Here is a 17,345-nt window from a genome sequence, read left to right on the forward strand (position 1 = left end):
GGAATACACGGACTTGTACAAAGTCTCCCATTAGGACATAACTTGCAGCCAAGGCATTCCACGATGTTGTATATCACACAACCAAGAAGACACATCCCAAAGATGATCTTGTGAAAGACTTTGTTAGGTTTTGAAAGTATACCACTCTTAGCATACATGTCCACCAAAGCATTGCCAAATACATCTCTTTTAAGGTTTGAATCACAATCTCATCTTGAATTTGATTACCTATGTCAGCATCTTGTATAATGCCAGATGCTAGAGAAATGCAAGCGTACTTGACCTCATGTGGTGTGGAGTCACAATAGAGACCAACCCCTTGTGCTGTGAGGTAGCCTTCCAAGTCAGCAAGGCTGGAGACTGTTTTTTCTTTTCTATTCTATCTTTTTTGTTCATTGCAAGATGAAAAATGAATAGGGGCTAGAATCACTTATGTTTTCATCTCAAAGCTTTGTGGAAATATTGTCAAGAGAAAGTTGTGGTCTATTCCTATCAGATATACAAAGTGATATCTCCTTGCCAGGTCCTTCAATTACAATTATAGGAAGAGGTGTCCAACAAAGCCAGGCTCTAGATTGTTTTGGTTGCATGCATTGAAAATGCATCTTCCCCAAGTGCAATCAATTTTGCCAATATACTCAATGCATATTCTTGATGAGCCTTTTGTACACATGCTGGGGGCCCTTGGAGGAGCATGTTGTGTTTGGCTTTGCATTAAGTGATATGTATACCAAATCGGAAGCTGTTATGAAAGCATGAAAACTTCTTGATGAGCTTTTTACTTGAAATATTGTCTCTTGACATATGTTGATTATCTTGACATGGACATGGCATGGAATGTTTATGATGTTTTCACCAAATGTGAATTCAAGGCCTTTCTCTAGATGCCATCACATATGCTTGCAACTTGAAAGCCTGTGACCTTATGTAGGACCTTTACATGGGTGAGAGAATCATGATGCAATTTTAAATAACATGCTATTAGAGAAACATGCTATGCTTTGTAATAGGCTGATCAATATGTATGTCAAATCTAGTGTCTCAATAACACAAAATATAATTATAAGCTTTTTGTTCACATGTGGGGCTGTTAGAGAAACATGTTGATGAGCTTGGCAGCATCATGATCAATATGCATAGCAAATCTGGTGCAATTAAAAAATCCCATAAACTTCTTGATTAGCTTTCTCTTTGAATTTTGTCTCTTGGAACACATTGATTGCAAAATATGCCCAACATCGTTGTGCCAAGGAAGCTCTGATTTGTTTTTACAAGAGACAAAGAAAGGCCTTTCTCAATATGCAATCATGTAGGCTTGAAACTTGAAAGGTTTGTAGCCTTACATAAGACTTTGAAATAGGTGAAAGAATTTACAATGAGATTGCTCGTTACGGTCTACTTGAATATATATGGTTCCTAGATTGGTAAGCTCTAATATTAGGGAAGGGGTGTTGGTGAAACTATCGGAATAGGAAGTTGAAGATGCACTGAAGACATGAACTAGCCTCCAATCTAAGGGACACTTAAAATTTGATATGTCTTGACTCCGATAAAGTCCTCTGACATGCCACATGCATATACAAGGCCTATGGCCTTATATAAGACCTTTGTATGGGTCAAAGAATACATGCATGATGTGATTTTTAATCAGGTGTTTTTAAAGAAACATGCTATGCTTAGCAATGGGTTGGTCAATATGTATGGTGCCTCAAGAATACAAAAAGTTATCGATGAGATTTTTGTTGGTATGTGGTGTTGTTAAGAAACATGTTGCATTTAGCAATGTCTTGGATGATATGTACACCAAATTTGGTGCCATTTACATGATTTTTAGACTATTTTCTTGTTTAATTTACCTGATTTTCCATATGTACCCAAACTTGGTGCTGGGAAAGAAATTTAGCAGAGTTGAGTAGCTGCCAGTCTTTATGAGTTCCTCATGAAGATGAAAGCTATAATAGCCAAAACAGGTGCAAAAGGAGCAACCTTATCGGACTACAAAACAAAATTTGACTTCTTCAAGAAATTCATGCAAATAGGCCCGTTGTTCTCCATATTTATGAGCTATTACATCCTCCTTGGGTCTCTTCACATGCAGTTTTGAGTTCAAAACTCCATTTTTTTCTCCTTTACTTTCCATCCATACATTATCACAATGTTCTTTACGTGCATCAAATCTTTTGCAGTCACTTCAGGTTTTTTTGTATTTGGTTGTTATGAGCTATACGCTTCTCATATGCCATACACAATCCACCATAAGAGACACACATGAAATTGGTACCATCTCAAAATAGCTCACAACCAATAAAGGATCTCCTCAAAGGCATATCAACTCACTCGACTTGCTCCAAATAAAGAACTCTAGTGCATGTATAACGGACAAGCAACTCGCGGGGTCTTGAATCCAACGCAAACACACAGCTGAACTCAAAACATTGTCAACGCTTGAACTTAAGAGAGACACACGGAGTGGCAGAGTTCCATTGTTAGAAATTTAGATGGTCTGGCTCGTAAGACAAGTGCTCCTTTTGGCACAAGCGCATAAGAAAATCAGTGACACCAGTTCACTAAAGTGCACACAACCTGCATCCATCACCCCAACCCATGTTTCCCATCAGATCCAAATTATGTATTCTCAATCCTACAACTTATTGCCTCAATGTTTTGGTATACATAACACATACATACTTGGAAATTCTTGCATCAAATGTTATGACTTTCTGACGCGTTGGTGCAAGCAAAGTTGGTTCGAGCTAGAAGCGGTGTTATAGGAGGCTATGAATGCCTATAGGTTCATGGCCAAATGTTAGAGCTGGTATGTAAGACCTGGGCAAGCAAAGGCCAATGGAAATGCATGTTTAATGTGGCTTTCTGGGCCAAGAAGGCTCGAAGGAAGGTCCAAATGGGGTGACAAGTCCAAGTGCCCAAAGTGCTAGAATAGTGCCCGAGAATGTAGTGCTTGAGACGTTCTAGATGCCGGTCTAGTCAATCACAACTATAGGGAGAAAGTTATGGAGTTTCAAAGTTGGAAGGTGTTGCAGATCCCTGTCGGATCGGGCGAGTGCGGATAAGTGGTCAGAGCTGATCTGGACGGGTGGACATGAAGAGCGTAAGTTTTGATGCATACTAGTCTTTCTGGATTGTCGATCGCAATTTGGATGTGCAAGTTATGGGCCGATGACCATTTGTCGGGGCCAGTTTTGACATGGTTTGACCTTCTCAATGGGCGTGCCATTTGAAGATTTCTTATACTCGCCAGGGTTTTGGAAAAGCATGCAACATGGAAATTAGCCGATATTTGCGGCCCACTGATCAGAGTCGTGGACACTGGGATACGTCCAAGCCAAGCTGACAGACGGGAGGCGAATCAGGTTTTTTCCAGCATTATGGATCTATGTTTGAGGATGTGAGACGACTGAAATGTGGTAAGGTTCTTGAGATATGGAGTCAGCAAGCTGAAAATCAATATGGCAAGGCCGAAGAGGAACCTGATAAATACGTGTGGTTATGAGCATGGACGACGTGCAAAACGGATGCTTGAAAAGCCCTTTGTTGTGAATTCAAAAGGACTTAAGGGGGAAAGAAAAAAGTAAACTTCAAAGGTAAGGGGAAAAAAGGGGAGTTTAGTGAGAATTCAAAAAGAACAGTAGCGCTGCTAGGAAGGGTTTTTTTAGAAAGTTGGTGGGGAGAAGGAAAAAGAGGGGAGGCCAGCGGTTTTGAAAAAAGGGCCTTCTTCATGGTGGTGAAGAAAAGAGGGAAAAAAAGGAAAGGGAGGAGCTTCGTGTGCGTGGTGGTCAAAGCCGCGCAAGAGGCAAATTGCCAATCGTGAAGCAACCCAGAAGAGAGCAAAGCTGGGGAGAATTGCCAAGGTGCCTCTTTGCGTGGGCGAATAGAGGAGGCCAATAGCAGGCCTGTGGATTGAAACAATGTTTTTTCTTTGGGGGATAGCCATGACTATGCTATCTCGAAGGTTGTTATGCTCTTTGGATCAAGATTGCATCGTTTATTGTCCCACATGGTGTCAATTTCCCTTGCCCTTTTCTCTTTCTTTGCTCTCATTCGTGTCGCGCGGTATCGGTACTGTGGAAGTGTGTCCCAACCCGAACCGGCGGTGTCTCTGTGTGTGCAGAGAGAGAGAAAGAGTAAAAGGTGTCGTGTGTGTTGAGAGGATCGAAGTCATCCATAGTGGTGCGTACATGCAGGTGGGTGATCTTGTCAGCGATAGGTGCATTGTGAAATGTGCAAGCGAGGCCCTGCTAGGGTGAATGGTCATTTTCAAGGTGTTTTTGAGAGGACAAGGGTGTTGTGAATACCCTGAGCTATCTAAGGGCAGCTATTTGTATGTTGGGTGTGTTCCTCATTCCCCTTCTCCATCTTCTAGTGCCCCCACGGAGGAGCACACTGATTGTTCCTAGTTAGGTGAAGAGAAGCAGTTTTTGGTGTTGGTCGGCATGGCGTCTCAAAGCTATGGGACAATTTTTACTGGTGAAAAGAGTCCTGATGAGTGGATTGCAAACTTTGAGTTGTATATGCTATTATTGTGTATGCTGAACGAGGATAGACATTCCCGTTGGTGATGTACGACGAAGCGAAGGTATGGTACGAAGCTTTGGAAGGTGAGTCGAGACATGCTTGGCCGGCTCTACGGACGCGTTTCCTACATGATTTTTGCAAAAGAGGCGTCCCCAATCGAGATGGATTCCAAATTGAAGGTGCTCAAGCAAGAAGTAAGTGAAGAATTCAGTTTGTTTTTGGATCATTTTGAAGCGTGTTGGGCAGAGTTAGTAGCAGCCATGCAATTGGCTAAGGATGGGTGACTTCAAGCTGGATAAATTCAAGGCGTGCCTACATCCTAAAGTGAGGGAGAAAGTGGATTTTGAAAGCCCAAAAAACTACAACGGTGCAGTGGCCATTGCAAAAGCGAAGAGTAGGAAGATAAAAAAGAAGATTGAACAGGGCGTGTTGGGCTATGAAGCAGTGATCCCTACCCAAACCCAAGGTTTGAGAGATGTTGTTCATGAGGAGAACCATGCGAACCGAGGTGTAGCCATTGCGTTGTAGAATTGGGTGCAAACCGTGCAGGATTTGTTCGAGAAAATGCAGGAATTGCGGCTAAGTGTGATGTATAGAGAACAACCAAGAGGAGTAAGGGCCAAGGCATTGCCATTGCCGACAGGTGTTACAATCCCAGTGAAGAAGGACACTATGCACTAGATTTCCCTCATTTGCCGAGAGAAAGAGGTGGTATTTATTCGATGTTTGGCAGAGGTAGAGACCAAGCACAATTCATTGGCCCGAGAGAGAAGGTAGTCGAGAACCAGGTGCAGCCGGCTCCTTTGGATGGTGGTGAAGTCCCTAGGGTGAACATTATTGGAGTGGAATCCCAAGCGGCAAAGATAATGGTCTACAAGCGTCATCAGGAGGCTGCCAAAGGCTAAGGGAAATGTACATGCAGTGCAAAACATGGCATTGAGAGTGGGTAGCCCAGCAAATGTCCTTCCTCTAGTGGATGTGCTCATTGAAAAAAGGATGCGCGTTAAGGCCTATATAGATGGTGGAGCACAGGTTTGTGTCATGACAGAGGCTGCTATGAAGGAAATAGCTGTCAAAGCAGTAGCTAAATCAAATGTATGCGTGGGAATGTCTAACCTAACCATGCCAAATCCAGGTGTTTGTGTGTGGCTCAACATGTAAGAGTGAAGGTGGTGGGCATTGAGTTCCTAATCGATTTCTTCGTGATGAAAGCATGTGATAATGCTTATCCGATTATGTTGGGTAGGCCATGGCTACTTGTAATAGGGGCCAAGTAGGATTGGAGAGCAAGGTGTTCACCTTGCCTGACAATAAGAAAGGGAGACAAGTGGTGCTTGATTTGAAACCAAAGAGAGCCATTTTCACCCTATGGCAATGAAGGACGACGGAGATGAAACAACAAGCTACGAATACAAAACCAAAACTACTTATGATGAAGGCTACACTGATACTGAAGGAAGAGGGCAGCGAGGATGACATGTTAAAGATAGATGACGATTTGTTTGGAATCACTGTTGAAGGCTCTCATGCAGAGGGAGAGGTGCAACCACAGGTTCATGGCATAGGTGTGGAGGAGGTAATCGCTATTCTAAGCAGAGATTTGACCAAGCAAGAGAGAGAAGGCTATGTCAAGGTGTGTGCCTCTTTTTTGAATCTATTTGCAACGAAGTATGAGGATCTAGAAGGAGCAAAGGGTGCAGAGCACAAGATAGTCCTCAAAGAAGGGTGCAGACAAAAGGCGCAGAAGCAAGGAGATTAGGAGGATTCAAAAGGAGGCTCTTTGGCAGGAGATTAACCAACTATTAGATGCAGGTATCTGTTGAGATTGATGGTGCAATTAGCTCATGGGGGTTTGAAGAGAAAAATACACACACAGTAGAGAGAGAGAGAGAGAGAGAGAGAGAGAGAGAGAGAGAGAGAGAGAGAGACATTCAATACTCAATAACCTATATGTACAATACAATATCTTTACAGCATAGCATAGAACATATTATACATATGAGCCTTTTTATATAGGACCAAAAAGGCTATTCGGGTTGTGAGTCCTTGACTTTCATAGAGGTGTTGAGAATATCTAAGATGCTACAAAGGCTTATCTTCCACATAGGCATTGATAAACTAAGGGTGATTTCTCACACCAATTGTCACGTCATACGCCAAAGGCCACAAACCCAACAATCCTCCCCTTGGACTTTGGACTAGGACAATACATTGAAGATTGCACCTTAAACCTAAGCTCTGATACCAATTTTTGAGATTGATGGTGCAATTAGCTCATGGGGGTTTGAAGAGAAAAATCACCATAGCTACACACACACACACACACACTCAGATTCAATACTAAATAACCTATAATGTACAATACAATATCTTTACAACATAGCATAGAACATATCACACATAGAAGCCTTTTCATATAGAACCCAAAAGGCTATCCGGGTTGTGAGTCCTTGACTTTCGTAAAGGTGTTGATAATATCCAAGATACTACAAAGGCTTATCTTCCACATTGGCATTGATCAACTAAGGGTGGTTTCTCACACCAATTGTCAGTGCGTAGGCCAAAGGCCACAAACCCAACAATATCATAAACCCCGTGAAGGAGTCTGAGTTGGTTTCTCTGGTGATTATCACCCCTTTAAAAAATTGAAAAATGGAGGGTGTGCATCGATTACAAGCCATTGAATTCAGTGACCAAGAGAAACCACTACCCATTGTCGTTCCAAGATGAAATCTTAAATCAAGTGTCTGGTCATGAGAGGTACTCTATCATGGATAAATTTTGAGGGTTATTTCAAATAGGGATTGCTATAGAAGACCAGCTGAAGATGACGCTTATCTATCCATTGGGATGCTTTGCCTATCGCAGGATTTTGTTTGGTTTATTGAATGCCTGTGCCACCTCCAAGACTGGATGAATATGGTGTTTGGTCCCTACTTGGACAGGTTCGTTAGGGTTTTCATGGATAAAATTGGGTGCTATAGTTCAAGGATAGATCATCTGTCAAAGTTGCAGCTATGTTTTCGGAGACTTGAAAAAGAAGCGGAGTTCAGTTGAACCCTAAGAAGTGCAAGTTAGCACAACCTCAAGCGCAATTGCTAGGCCATGTGGTGTCACAAAATGGAATTGAGGCAGATCCAGAGAAGGTCAAGGTGCGAGTCTTGATGGAGCCTCCCTGTATTGTGCAAGGCTTGGCCTCCTTTGTACATAAGTTAAAGTATTTGTTGCACTTTTTCATGTTGTCGCAGTATGTGTATCCTCTCCAAAAGAGGGCTCAGCAAGTGCATGGCTTTGAGTGGAACGAAGAAGCTCAAGAAGCTTTTGATAGGGTGAAAAACATTCGTGTCAGCTGCTAACAGTGTGCCCTCCAAGCCAAGAGAATGATTTCTATGTGGCAATGATGATAGATATCGTGGCTATTGGAGCGGTGTTACTGCAAAATTTGGAAGGAGCTATAAGCCTATCTACTTTGAAAGCAAGGTGATACGTCCTGGAGAGGTGAGTTACAGTGGTGGATCATGGCATTGGTTTTTGCTTGCGGGAAGTTCAAAGTGCACCTCATTGTGTGTAGATTTTATGTGTTGACGGCTAACAATCTATTGCGTAAAGTGGTGTTACACTTGAAGCCAGGGAAGCAAATCATGAAGTGGGTGATAGAGTTGCAAGAACTCGAGTTCCAGTTCAAGATCGACCATGCAAGTCGATCCCATATGGTAGATATTTTGGTCAATAAGGTCGTTGATTTACCGATTTATCCAAGAGTGGTACGAGATGAAGCCAAAGAGGAGCCAGACTTGGTGGGAGCTTTTATCATGTGGTTTGATGGTGCGTATAGGAGGGTGATGCAAAAGGTAGGCAGAGGTGTGGTGATACACGATCCACACTGCAAGGTAATCTTCTCAAGAGCCTATGATTTGGAGGATGTCCATACTCACAATGAAGTGGAATATCTTGCTCTCCATCTAGGTTTGAAACAATGCATCACGTTCGGCATTTCCCGAATGGTGGTCAAAGGTGATGCATTACTGGTCATCAAGCAATTGTTAGGCCAATGGCAGGTAAAGCGTGATTCCTTAAATCATTGGTTCTTTGCCATCAAAAGGCATACTAGCTAGCAAGAAGCAAGGTGCATGTACATATCGCAGGCATATATGTGGCCATGTGGCCCCAACCACATACACATGTAGGGAGCCATTGAAGGAGGTGAAAGATTTTTTGAGTATAGGGCAGTGTCCTCAAGGTTTGTCCAAATTATAGAGGAGGAGGATAGTTCAAAAAGCTCGCAAATTTACATTAGTAGGTGAAGACCTAATGACCTACGGCAGATATGGGGTGTTTAGGAGAGTGCTCTATAAAGAAGAGATTAGCTTGGTGTTGGAGCAATGTCATGAGGAGAGCGGACACCAAGGGAAAGATCAAGTATTGTTTCAAGTGTTGAGAGAGGGTTTTTGGTGGCCTTCAGTAGTGAAGGATGTGCACTATTGGTGCAAGACTTGCCATGAATGTGAGACTATGGGAGAGAGGCGTTTGGTAGTTGAGTCGCAAGGGGCGCTTACAGACCACACATGGAAACCCAAATTATCTCGACTAACCAGTAACACCACTTTTGCTTCTTCATCATCATGTTGCTCATCCTCCTCATCCTCATATGCTCCCAGCTTGTCCACAAATTTCTAGCTTCGTTACTCTTGAACACTTGGTTTACCTTCACTTGAAACCACATGAGCATAATTCTTCATGTTTTTGCGCTCATTACCTGGGTCCTCACAATCTGAGTCTCATTTCCCAAATGATTCGTCATCTGACTCACTTGCATCACTCTCATAATATCTACTTTGAACCAAACCAACAAAATGCATTAGCATGTCATTCATCTTTTTTATCTCCTTCTTCAAAACCACTTGCTTTTATACCAAGCTTGATACCCAATGTTCCATAAGGTTACTATCCTTCAAGGTGCAAACATAGGTGACTATACCTAAAGACAAGCTAGCCTTCCCTTTGCAATCGATGATGAAAACATCATAGAGCTTGCTTTCCACAACCATGTTGGGAACATGATGCAATGAATGCATTCCAACACAGTCCGGATAGAAAGCTCATGAAAAATAATTTGTGCATTCATAAAAGCACCATAGTTACGTATATATTGACCAATGCATTGTACGTTCCTTGGCACAGCCATGTTGGGCATCTCTTGCAATCAACGCATTGTGAGAGATGACACTTTGAACAAAAAGCTCATCAATAGGTTTTTGTGCTCTTGCAGGGCCACAACATTTGGCGTACATATCAAATAACATGTTGCCAAGAACAAAATGTTTTTCCAACAACGGCTTACTAGCAATCTCATCATGAATTCTCTCGCGTCTCGAGTAAGGCCACATGCGTTCACGGTGCAAGCGTAGGAGAAAGGCCTTACCTTTGCATGAAAACAGCTAAGAGCATGCTTGTCATAGCCATGTTTGGCATATCCTATAAGATGAATGCACTTCAAAATGGCATTTTTGGCATAAGTCTCATTGAGAACTTTTTGTGGTGTTTTCATACGTAGGCATATCATGCAATCGATGCATTTCAAGCGGCACAAAATGCTGATAAGGAAGTCTTTTTACTTGTATACAACCATCACATTTCACATAGATATCGATCAATGCATTTCTAAGCATCACATGTTTCTTCACTAGCAATATCATCACCTGTGAAGGTATTGCATAAGGTCCAAGAATAGTTTATTGTATGTGGAGAAAGGTCTTACCTTTGCATCCACTAAAAACAATTAAGAGCTTGCTTGGCACAGCCATATTGGACACATGCTGCAATGAACGCGTTCCAAACATGCTTCTTTGGACAAAAAACTCATCAAGAAATTTTTGTGGTGTTTTCATACCTAGACATATCCTGCAATCAATGCATTCCAAGAGACAATATTTCAATAGATAGCTCATATACATATCGATCAACGTACTGCCACGCACAATGTGTTTTTTGGATAGACACTGACTAGCAATCTCATTGTGAATTCTCTCGCACATGTGAAGGTCTTGCATATTTAGGCAATGAATGGTCTTTAAGGTGCAGGCATAAGTGATTGCAAGTGGAGAAATGCCTTAGCCGCGGCCTTTGCATCCGATGGAAATGGTTAAATATTTGCTGGCCTATTTTGAAAAACGAAAATTTTTATATCTTCGTAAGGGCTTGACATAGCACAAGAAATTTTTGATGAGCTCTCTATTTTGAAATGTGAAACACAAAACCAAAAAAAGAAAGAAAAACAAAGCAATTAAAAAAAATACACACACACACACAAAGTTTCAATCACACCCACCCACCCACCGCATGTGTGTTTTTCACACTCACACACACACACCGCACGTGCATATGCAACACACCCTTACACACAAACACATTAAAAAAAGGATTCGTTCTCCCTCTTGTCTTTGCAACACGCCAAAAGGCTCCTTTCTTCCCGCGCTCCTCACTACTAGCATACGACATCACATCTCCTTCTCCTCCTGTATCAGTTGCACGCCATCGCCAGATCCTCACATTTTGCTATGTCACGCAGATCCAACTGACTTTTTTTATGTTTTATTTTCACATGATGTCAATTCAATTTAAATTTCATTTGATGTCATATCATTTTCATTTCCATTTGCATTTTATTTTAGTTGGTTTGAATTTCATGTTGTTTTAGTTTCATTTAATTTAGTGCAATCTTCATTTCATTTATTTTTCTTCAAAATAACCAAGGAGAAAAAATTATTTAAATATCAAATAAAAAATCCAAAAAAAAGAGATGAGGATTTAAAGACCATAAAGTGTTTGCTTGGTTGCCTGAAAATAAAAAGATTTTTTACTCTATCCTTGTCCATTTTGCATTGGGGGGTACAAATCTAAGAGACAAAATGAACAAAATAACTTTGCAAAGGACGGTTCAATTCTTCCATGGCAAGAGGATGGAGACGAAGCATTGGACAGTTTTGATGTCGAAGATGAAGGCACGGAATGGGAAGCATCTGTTTTGAGATGCCCCATGCTCAATGCCCCAAATCGTGCAATGAAAGAAAAGACTAGGAATCGAATCTTTCAATTTTCTCTATCTAATGTACATTTTTGTACATTATACGTATTCATGCGCATTTTCAATAGGCTATTGAAGCTCCACATTGACTATGCTTTCACAATGAAGCCATTGCCAAAGTCCCAGAAGGCGATCAAAAGGGTGAAGGCACTTCTCGATTCCCTTGGCTGTCACGGTGAAGATGTGTCAATTTTTACTGCAAAGAACACATGGGAGGCCCATGAGATAGCCCCTAACAAGTGCCAATGAGTGGACAACAAGCTAGACACTTCTTGAAGAAAGAAACACAAGAAAACCCATGCCGACATGACGATCAAAATAGATCCAACCACACAGCAGGTAACCTTTGGGAACGCTGGAAGAATATATGCAAAGCTACTATTGACAATGACTCGAATGGCGAGCTTGTAAACAAGCACAAGCTTGGGCAACTTTTGATAAAATGGTCAAGCTTATGGGCCTTGCCAACACAGTAGAGGAGCAACGCCAATCATTTCAAGAAGCATTGGCAGACTTCACCAAGGTCTTTACCCTTGATTGGGGTGAAAATAACATCATAAAATTGTAAGGGAAGTGCACAAATTGAGTCATCAAGAGCACAACAACAAGTGGAAAATGTCACAAGGCCCCGCCAAGCATGAAGCATGGTGCCAACGTAGGGTCCAACAAGGGTCGAGGTGGATTTAGTGCCAATAACTACACGCCAACACACGGTACAACAAGTGTCGGGGTGGATTCAACGCTAATAACTACTCTTCATTTTTTATTAAAGTTTGGGGGCACCCATTTAAAAAATAATAGCTTTTAAAAGAAACTTATAGTGTGAAAGGGTCTTTCTAAAGTGGACCGTTTCAAAATGGGCCCCTATAAATATTAGATCCACTCAATTGTCACTTTGGTTTTTCTCCACAAGTTAGCTGCGAAGTGTACAAATAAACCACCAAAGATCATCCCCTGCTAAAAAAAACTCTCGAAGGTTGCAAGAAGCTATCATGGCTTAAAAACACAAGAAAATGCCAGTGAGCATTTGCCGTCCTTTGCACTCATCAAGCTTTGGGCAAGGTAGTCAGGGAGAGGGCTCATTGCAGGCTCATGAGAGCGGCAGAAACAAGAGTGACAATCACAGCAAAAACAAGCACAAGGAACCATCTCAACCACTTAGATCTCCTTTGTGGATGTAGCATAGGAGATCGCAAGGCACCTAGATCCGTGCATGTGGGGGGATAGTCACTGCATATTTGATGATGTGCTCCTCCATAAATGCTAAAATCTCTGCAAATGCATCCATGTTGTGGCGTGAAGGTCAGGGAGACAAGTGAAAAAGGTGTGAAGATCCAACATTCCCTTGTAGTCAGTGTCCTCAAGGAAGAGAGTGAAGCATGATAAAGGGGTGGATGTGGGCATAGAAGCAGAGGCTATGGATGCATCCATATCTGGTTCAAAGTATCGATAGGAAGTGGAAGAGCTCAAGGGTTGCAAAAGTGCAAAGTGAGAATGAGTTAGGAAGCCCCTAAGTTTTATAATTGCAGTAATTTTTTAAAAAAGGCACTTTTTTCAAATATAGCTATTAAAAAAACATTTTTTTTAAATGTGGCAGTCAAATCACACTATAAAAATGGACTTTCGCCTCATTGTGATACGTAGATTCAAATAATACGTAAAAATGCTACTGAAACAAATTGTACCCAAGAGTGCTATTGTTAAATGAAAAATTATGTTCAAAGTCCAAAATTTACGAAAGCTAAGTAAATTGATCATAGAAGGGCTTTTTCCAAAAATGTAAGAGATCCAAAGTTATAATAGCGATAGCATAGTTCTATCCATGCCGCAATAATCCTGGACCTTCATTTTGATTCAAAGTTATAATAGCGATAGCATAGTTCTATCCATGCCGCAATCATCCTGGACCTTCATTTTGTCTTCCTTCTCTTTCCAATTTGCAAACATTCAGCAAAAAATGAAGCAATGAACGTCAAACATTGATGGACTAAAACTTTGGTAAAAGAATCCCCACCACCTTGTGACCTTGGAGATGAACTTGAGTTTATTGAAGATCCTCAAAGCCCATTATGGCTAGACTAAGTTGCATTATACGTAAAGATTAAACGTATTATACACATGTAATGGCCGTATAATATGTTTGACCCAAAAAAATGTCGTATGACACATCACTGAAATCGGCCTCCCGTATTATCTTTGCACTTCGATCGAAGTAAACTTTGATCAAAGGATTCCTAGTATATAAAACGCCACTGCGTGCTCTCCTAGCACCATTTGACACAAACAAATATTATTACACGGGATATAAATTAATGTTTACGGTTTTAATTTGCTCAAATTCAGACTATAGGATTATACGGCCGATTATATGTCTCATTCAGTATTATTCGTGAATACAATGTATAATATCATATATCACATATAATTTTCATTATATGATCATATTAATGCAACCCAGTGGCTAAATGTTCTCGCACATTGTTGAGAGTCCAATGCTTGCTCACTTGGAAAACTTCCAAAGCATCATTGGGCATCCTCACTATAATGTCAAAGCTTGCAATAGCTCTGCCTACACACTGTAAGGGAGTCCACACTCCAAGCTTACATATCAAACGATCATAGTGAAATCGTATATAGAAGGAGATGCGGGATTTTGAATAGCACATCCCAATACCTGATGCTTCAACCTTACAATGGTACCTATCTTCGAGGTAGGTCTTCAGTGAGCTCAACGAAGCGAGCTTTTAAAAAAAAAACAGTCGTTCCTACTTCCCCTTCCTCCTCTCGCCGCCACCTCCTCTCTCCATCTACTCCTGTAACTACCTTCCCTTCCTCCATCTTGTCCTCCAGCAAGCCCCCCTCCCTTCCTCAAGGTCATCCACTCACTTCTTCCTCTTTGTATTCCTATCACTCTATACCCTTGTCCCCCCCGCCACCCCCCCCTTCTCTCTCTCTCTCTCTCTCTCTCTCTCTCTCTCCTTGGCCACCCCTATCTCCTCCCCCCCCCCCATCTCTCTTTCTCCGCTCCCACCTCCCCTCACCTTGTGTGTGTGTGTGTGTGTGTGTGTGTGTGTGTGTGTGTGTGTGTGTCCACCCCCTATCACCCCACTCCCCTTGTCTTCCCCCCCTCTCTCTCCCTGCCCCCACCTCTTCCCTCTCTCTCTCTCTCTCTCTCTCTCTCTCTCTCTCTCTCTCTCTCTCCATCCATACCCCCCCTTGACATGGATAGATTACCCCCTTTCCAAGTATTTACTAGACGCACCCTCCTTGTGTGTCACACACACCAAGATCACTCAGTTCATCAGACAGGACTTGATTTAGCTAGACACTAGGAGGACATGGATACAACGTATACATGTGTTTGGCACAAAGATGGCTTTCTACAAAGAGCATCTCCTTGAGCTTACAGAGGATGGGTTTGTGACCAGACCAGCCTACATGAGCACTCATCTATCCCATGGATTACAATATGTTATTAAACATATGCGCACATTATCACATCAATTAGAGATTGTGACTGGAAGATTTAGAGGAGTACCATCAGAGGCTATAGGGTTGAGAGAGACTAAGATGTGTGTGTGTGTGTGTGAGAGAGAGAGAGAGAGAGGGAAGATATAGAGGGAGGGAAATAGAGAGAGAGAGAGATAATGGGGGGAGCGCCTACATGAACACTCATCTATCCCGTGGATTAGGATTTGTTATTGGACAAATGCGCACATCATCACATCAATTAGAGATTGAGGCTAACAAATTTAAAGGAGTACCAACAGAGGCTAGGGTTGAGAGAGAGCGAGGTGTGTGTGTGCGTGTGTGTGTGTGTGTGTGTGTGTGTGTGTGTGTGTGTGTGTGTGTGTGTGTGTGTGTGTGTGTGTGTGAGAGAGAGAGAGAGAGAGAGAAAGAGAGGGAAGATATGGAGGGAGGACAAGAGAGAGAAAGAGAGAGAGAGAGGGGCGTCCGGGGGGGGGGGGTTGCCTTCTTCTTTTTTTGACTTTCTAAAAGAAACCCTTAGTGTTGTGTTGGGTTAGGGAGACTTTCGTTGTTTTCAGTGCATGATGGAGATTTACCTTTCATTTCAGATCCTAACATGTCTTTACTTTTCTTGCATTCTATTGTTTTAGAATCATAAAGTGAAACTTTACCTTGCATAATTTTAGTAAATTTCACACACACACACACACACACGTATGTTGTTTTTTTTGCATTCTATTGTTTTAGAATGCTAAAGTGAAGCTTCACCTTGCATAATTCTAATAGATTCTATACACACACACACACATGTTCTTTTTATTTCATCTTTCATTTCATAACTTCACATATCTTTACATTTCTTGCATTTTATAGCTTGATTCCAGTCAGTGTTAACGTTCGAGAAAGTCTCTTTTATTAAGCGGTTGTTGTTGATTGAGTTTTCTCCTCACAAAGAAGAAAACCGGAAATACTAACAAAAATTTTGAGATTTGCAAAATTTTTGGACAACTTTCTCACATATTTCATCGGTTTTTCTTCCGTTTACCATCATTAGGAGAAATATGGACCTTGCATGGGCCTTGTAAGGAATCCTAATTTTTAGGGATTAAGGCTAATGTTGTGTAAGGTTAAGGGGACAAGGGCATTCAAGAAGCTAATTTTGAGTAGGCTTTTCTAGCTTTTTTTTAGACACATGTAGGAGATGGACCTAGGAGGTCACCTTCTCTCTCTAGCTTTTTGAAAGTGAAGGGAGTAAAGAGGTGTGGCCACATCAGCCTCAGTGAGGCATATTGTGAGGAGTAAAGAGGTGTACGCAGTAAAAAATAATACTGTAAAATTGAATACAACTACTGACTCCTGTGATAGTCTACATGTGAGTGCAGCAATAGTTCTTGGCACGCATTTGCAGTGCCTTTTGGGGAGAGATTCGAGAAGGTTTTGGTGGCGGGCAAAGGTGCCAGCACATTCAATATTCCCATAGCCTGTCCAATATCCTCCACTGTAAGTGTAATTCCATTTAGCTTTGGAAAAGTAAGAAAGAGGGCACTTAGCTTGGCACTGGAGATTGTGCAGGACAAATCGGCCTGAGCCAAGTTTTGGAGACCCAAGAGTATCATTTGCTACTGAGAGAACACATCTTTGAGTGCCGGGTTTGGCGCCTCTAAATGATAGATCATTAGTAAGGGTACCTTCGAGATGACACCAGAAGGGCAAGGCACCTGGAGAGTGGTGACCTTGCCAGTTGTGACTGATTGGAGTGAATCTTCCTCAGAAGATTCTCCTGAAAGTTGCTCTGAACTAGGAGTATAGTCTGATTTATTGTCAGAGCTATCCCCAGAGGAGGCAGAGGATCTTCCTGGACTGTAGGTGCTAGTCTCAATTCCTAGTACGAACCATCTTGATAAAATATACCCTAGGATCTGCAGCTGATGAATTCTTCAAAACTTGTAGTCTTAAGTCCTCACTGTAGCAAGAGCAAGGTCGAGATCAAGCTGCCGTCATCAAGGAGCACGGAGAGATAGGAACGCCGGAGAGAGAGACGAACGCCTGGAGATGGAGGAGGAACGCCTGGCGATGGCCAGAGATGTTGGCGATGAAAGCTGACCGAAGAGAGAACCAGCGCTTGATTTTATCTAAGTTATTTGGTTTTTTCTTTTTGCTTTCCGTTGGGCAATGCTTTTCGCAAGGAAAAATTAAAGCATTTTAAGTATGCTTTAACGTGTTATTTGGCTTACATATAGGCGGTGGAAGCCACGGGCGA

The 17,345-nt window shown here is 41.9% G+C and overlaps 1 protein-coding gene across 24 annotated transcripts in view; it reads right to left on the reverse strand.

The window, feature by feature from the left end:
* Positions 1-418: 418 nt before the first annotated feature.
* The window catches only part of LOC147445442 (uncharacterized), a 69,334-nt gene continuing 52,407 nt past the window's right edge, over positions 419-17,345 (reverse strand). For 3 of the 24 annotated variants that reach the window (XR_015189778.1, XM_086524968.1, XM_086524957.1), the window contains one exon: positions 419-742. The gene's annotated coding sequence lies outside the window, so the exon portion shown is untranslated. The other 21 variants (XR_015189777.1, XM_086524964.1, XM_086524966.1 and 18 more) reach the window with 9 other exon arrangements.

This window comes from Adiantum capillus-veneris, chromosome 12 (assembly GCF_014529385.1).
Source record: "Adiantum capillus-veneris isolate H3 chromosome 12, ASM1452938v2, whole genome shotgun sequence".
NCBI classification, from domain to species: Eukaryota; Viridiplantae; Streptophyta; class Polypodiopsida; order Polypodiales; family Pteridaceae; genus Adiantum; species Adiantum capillus-veneris.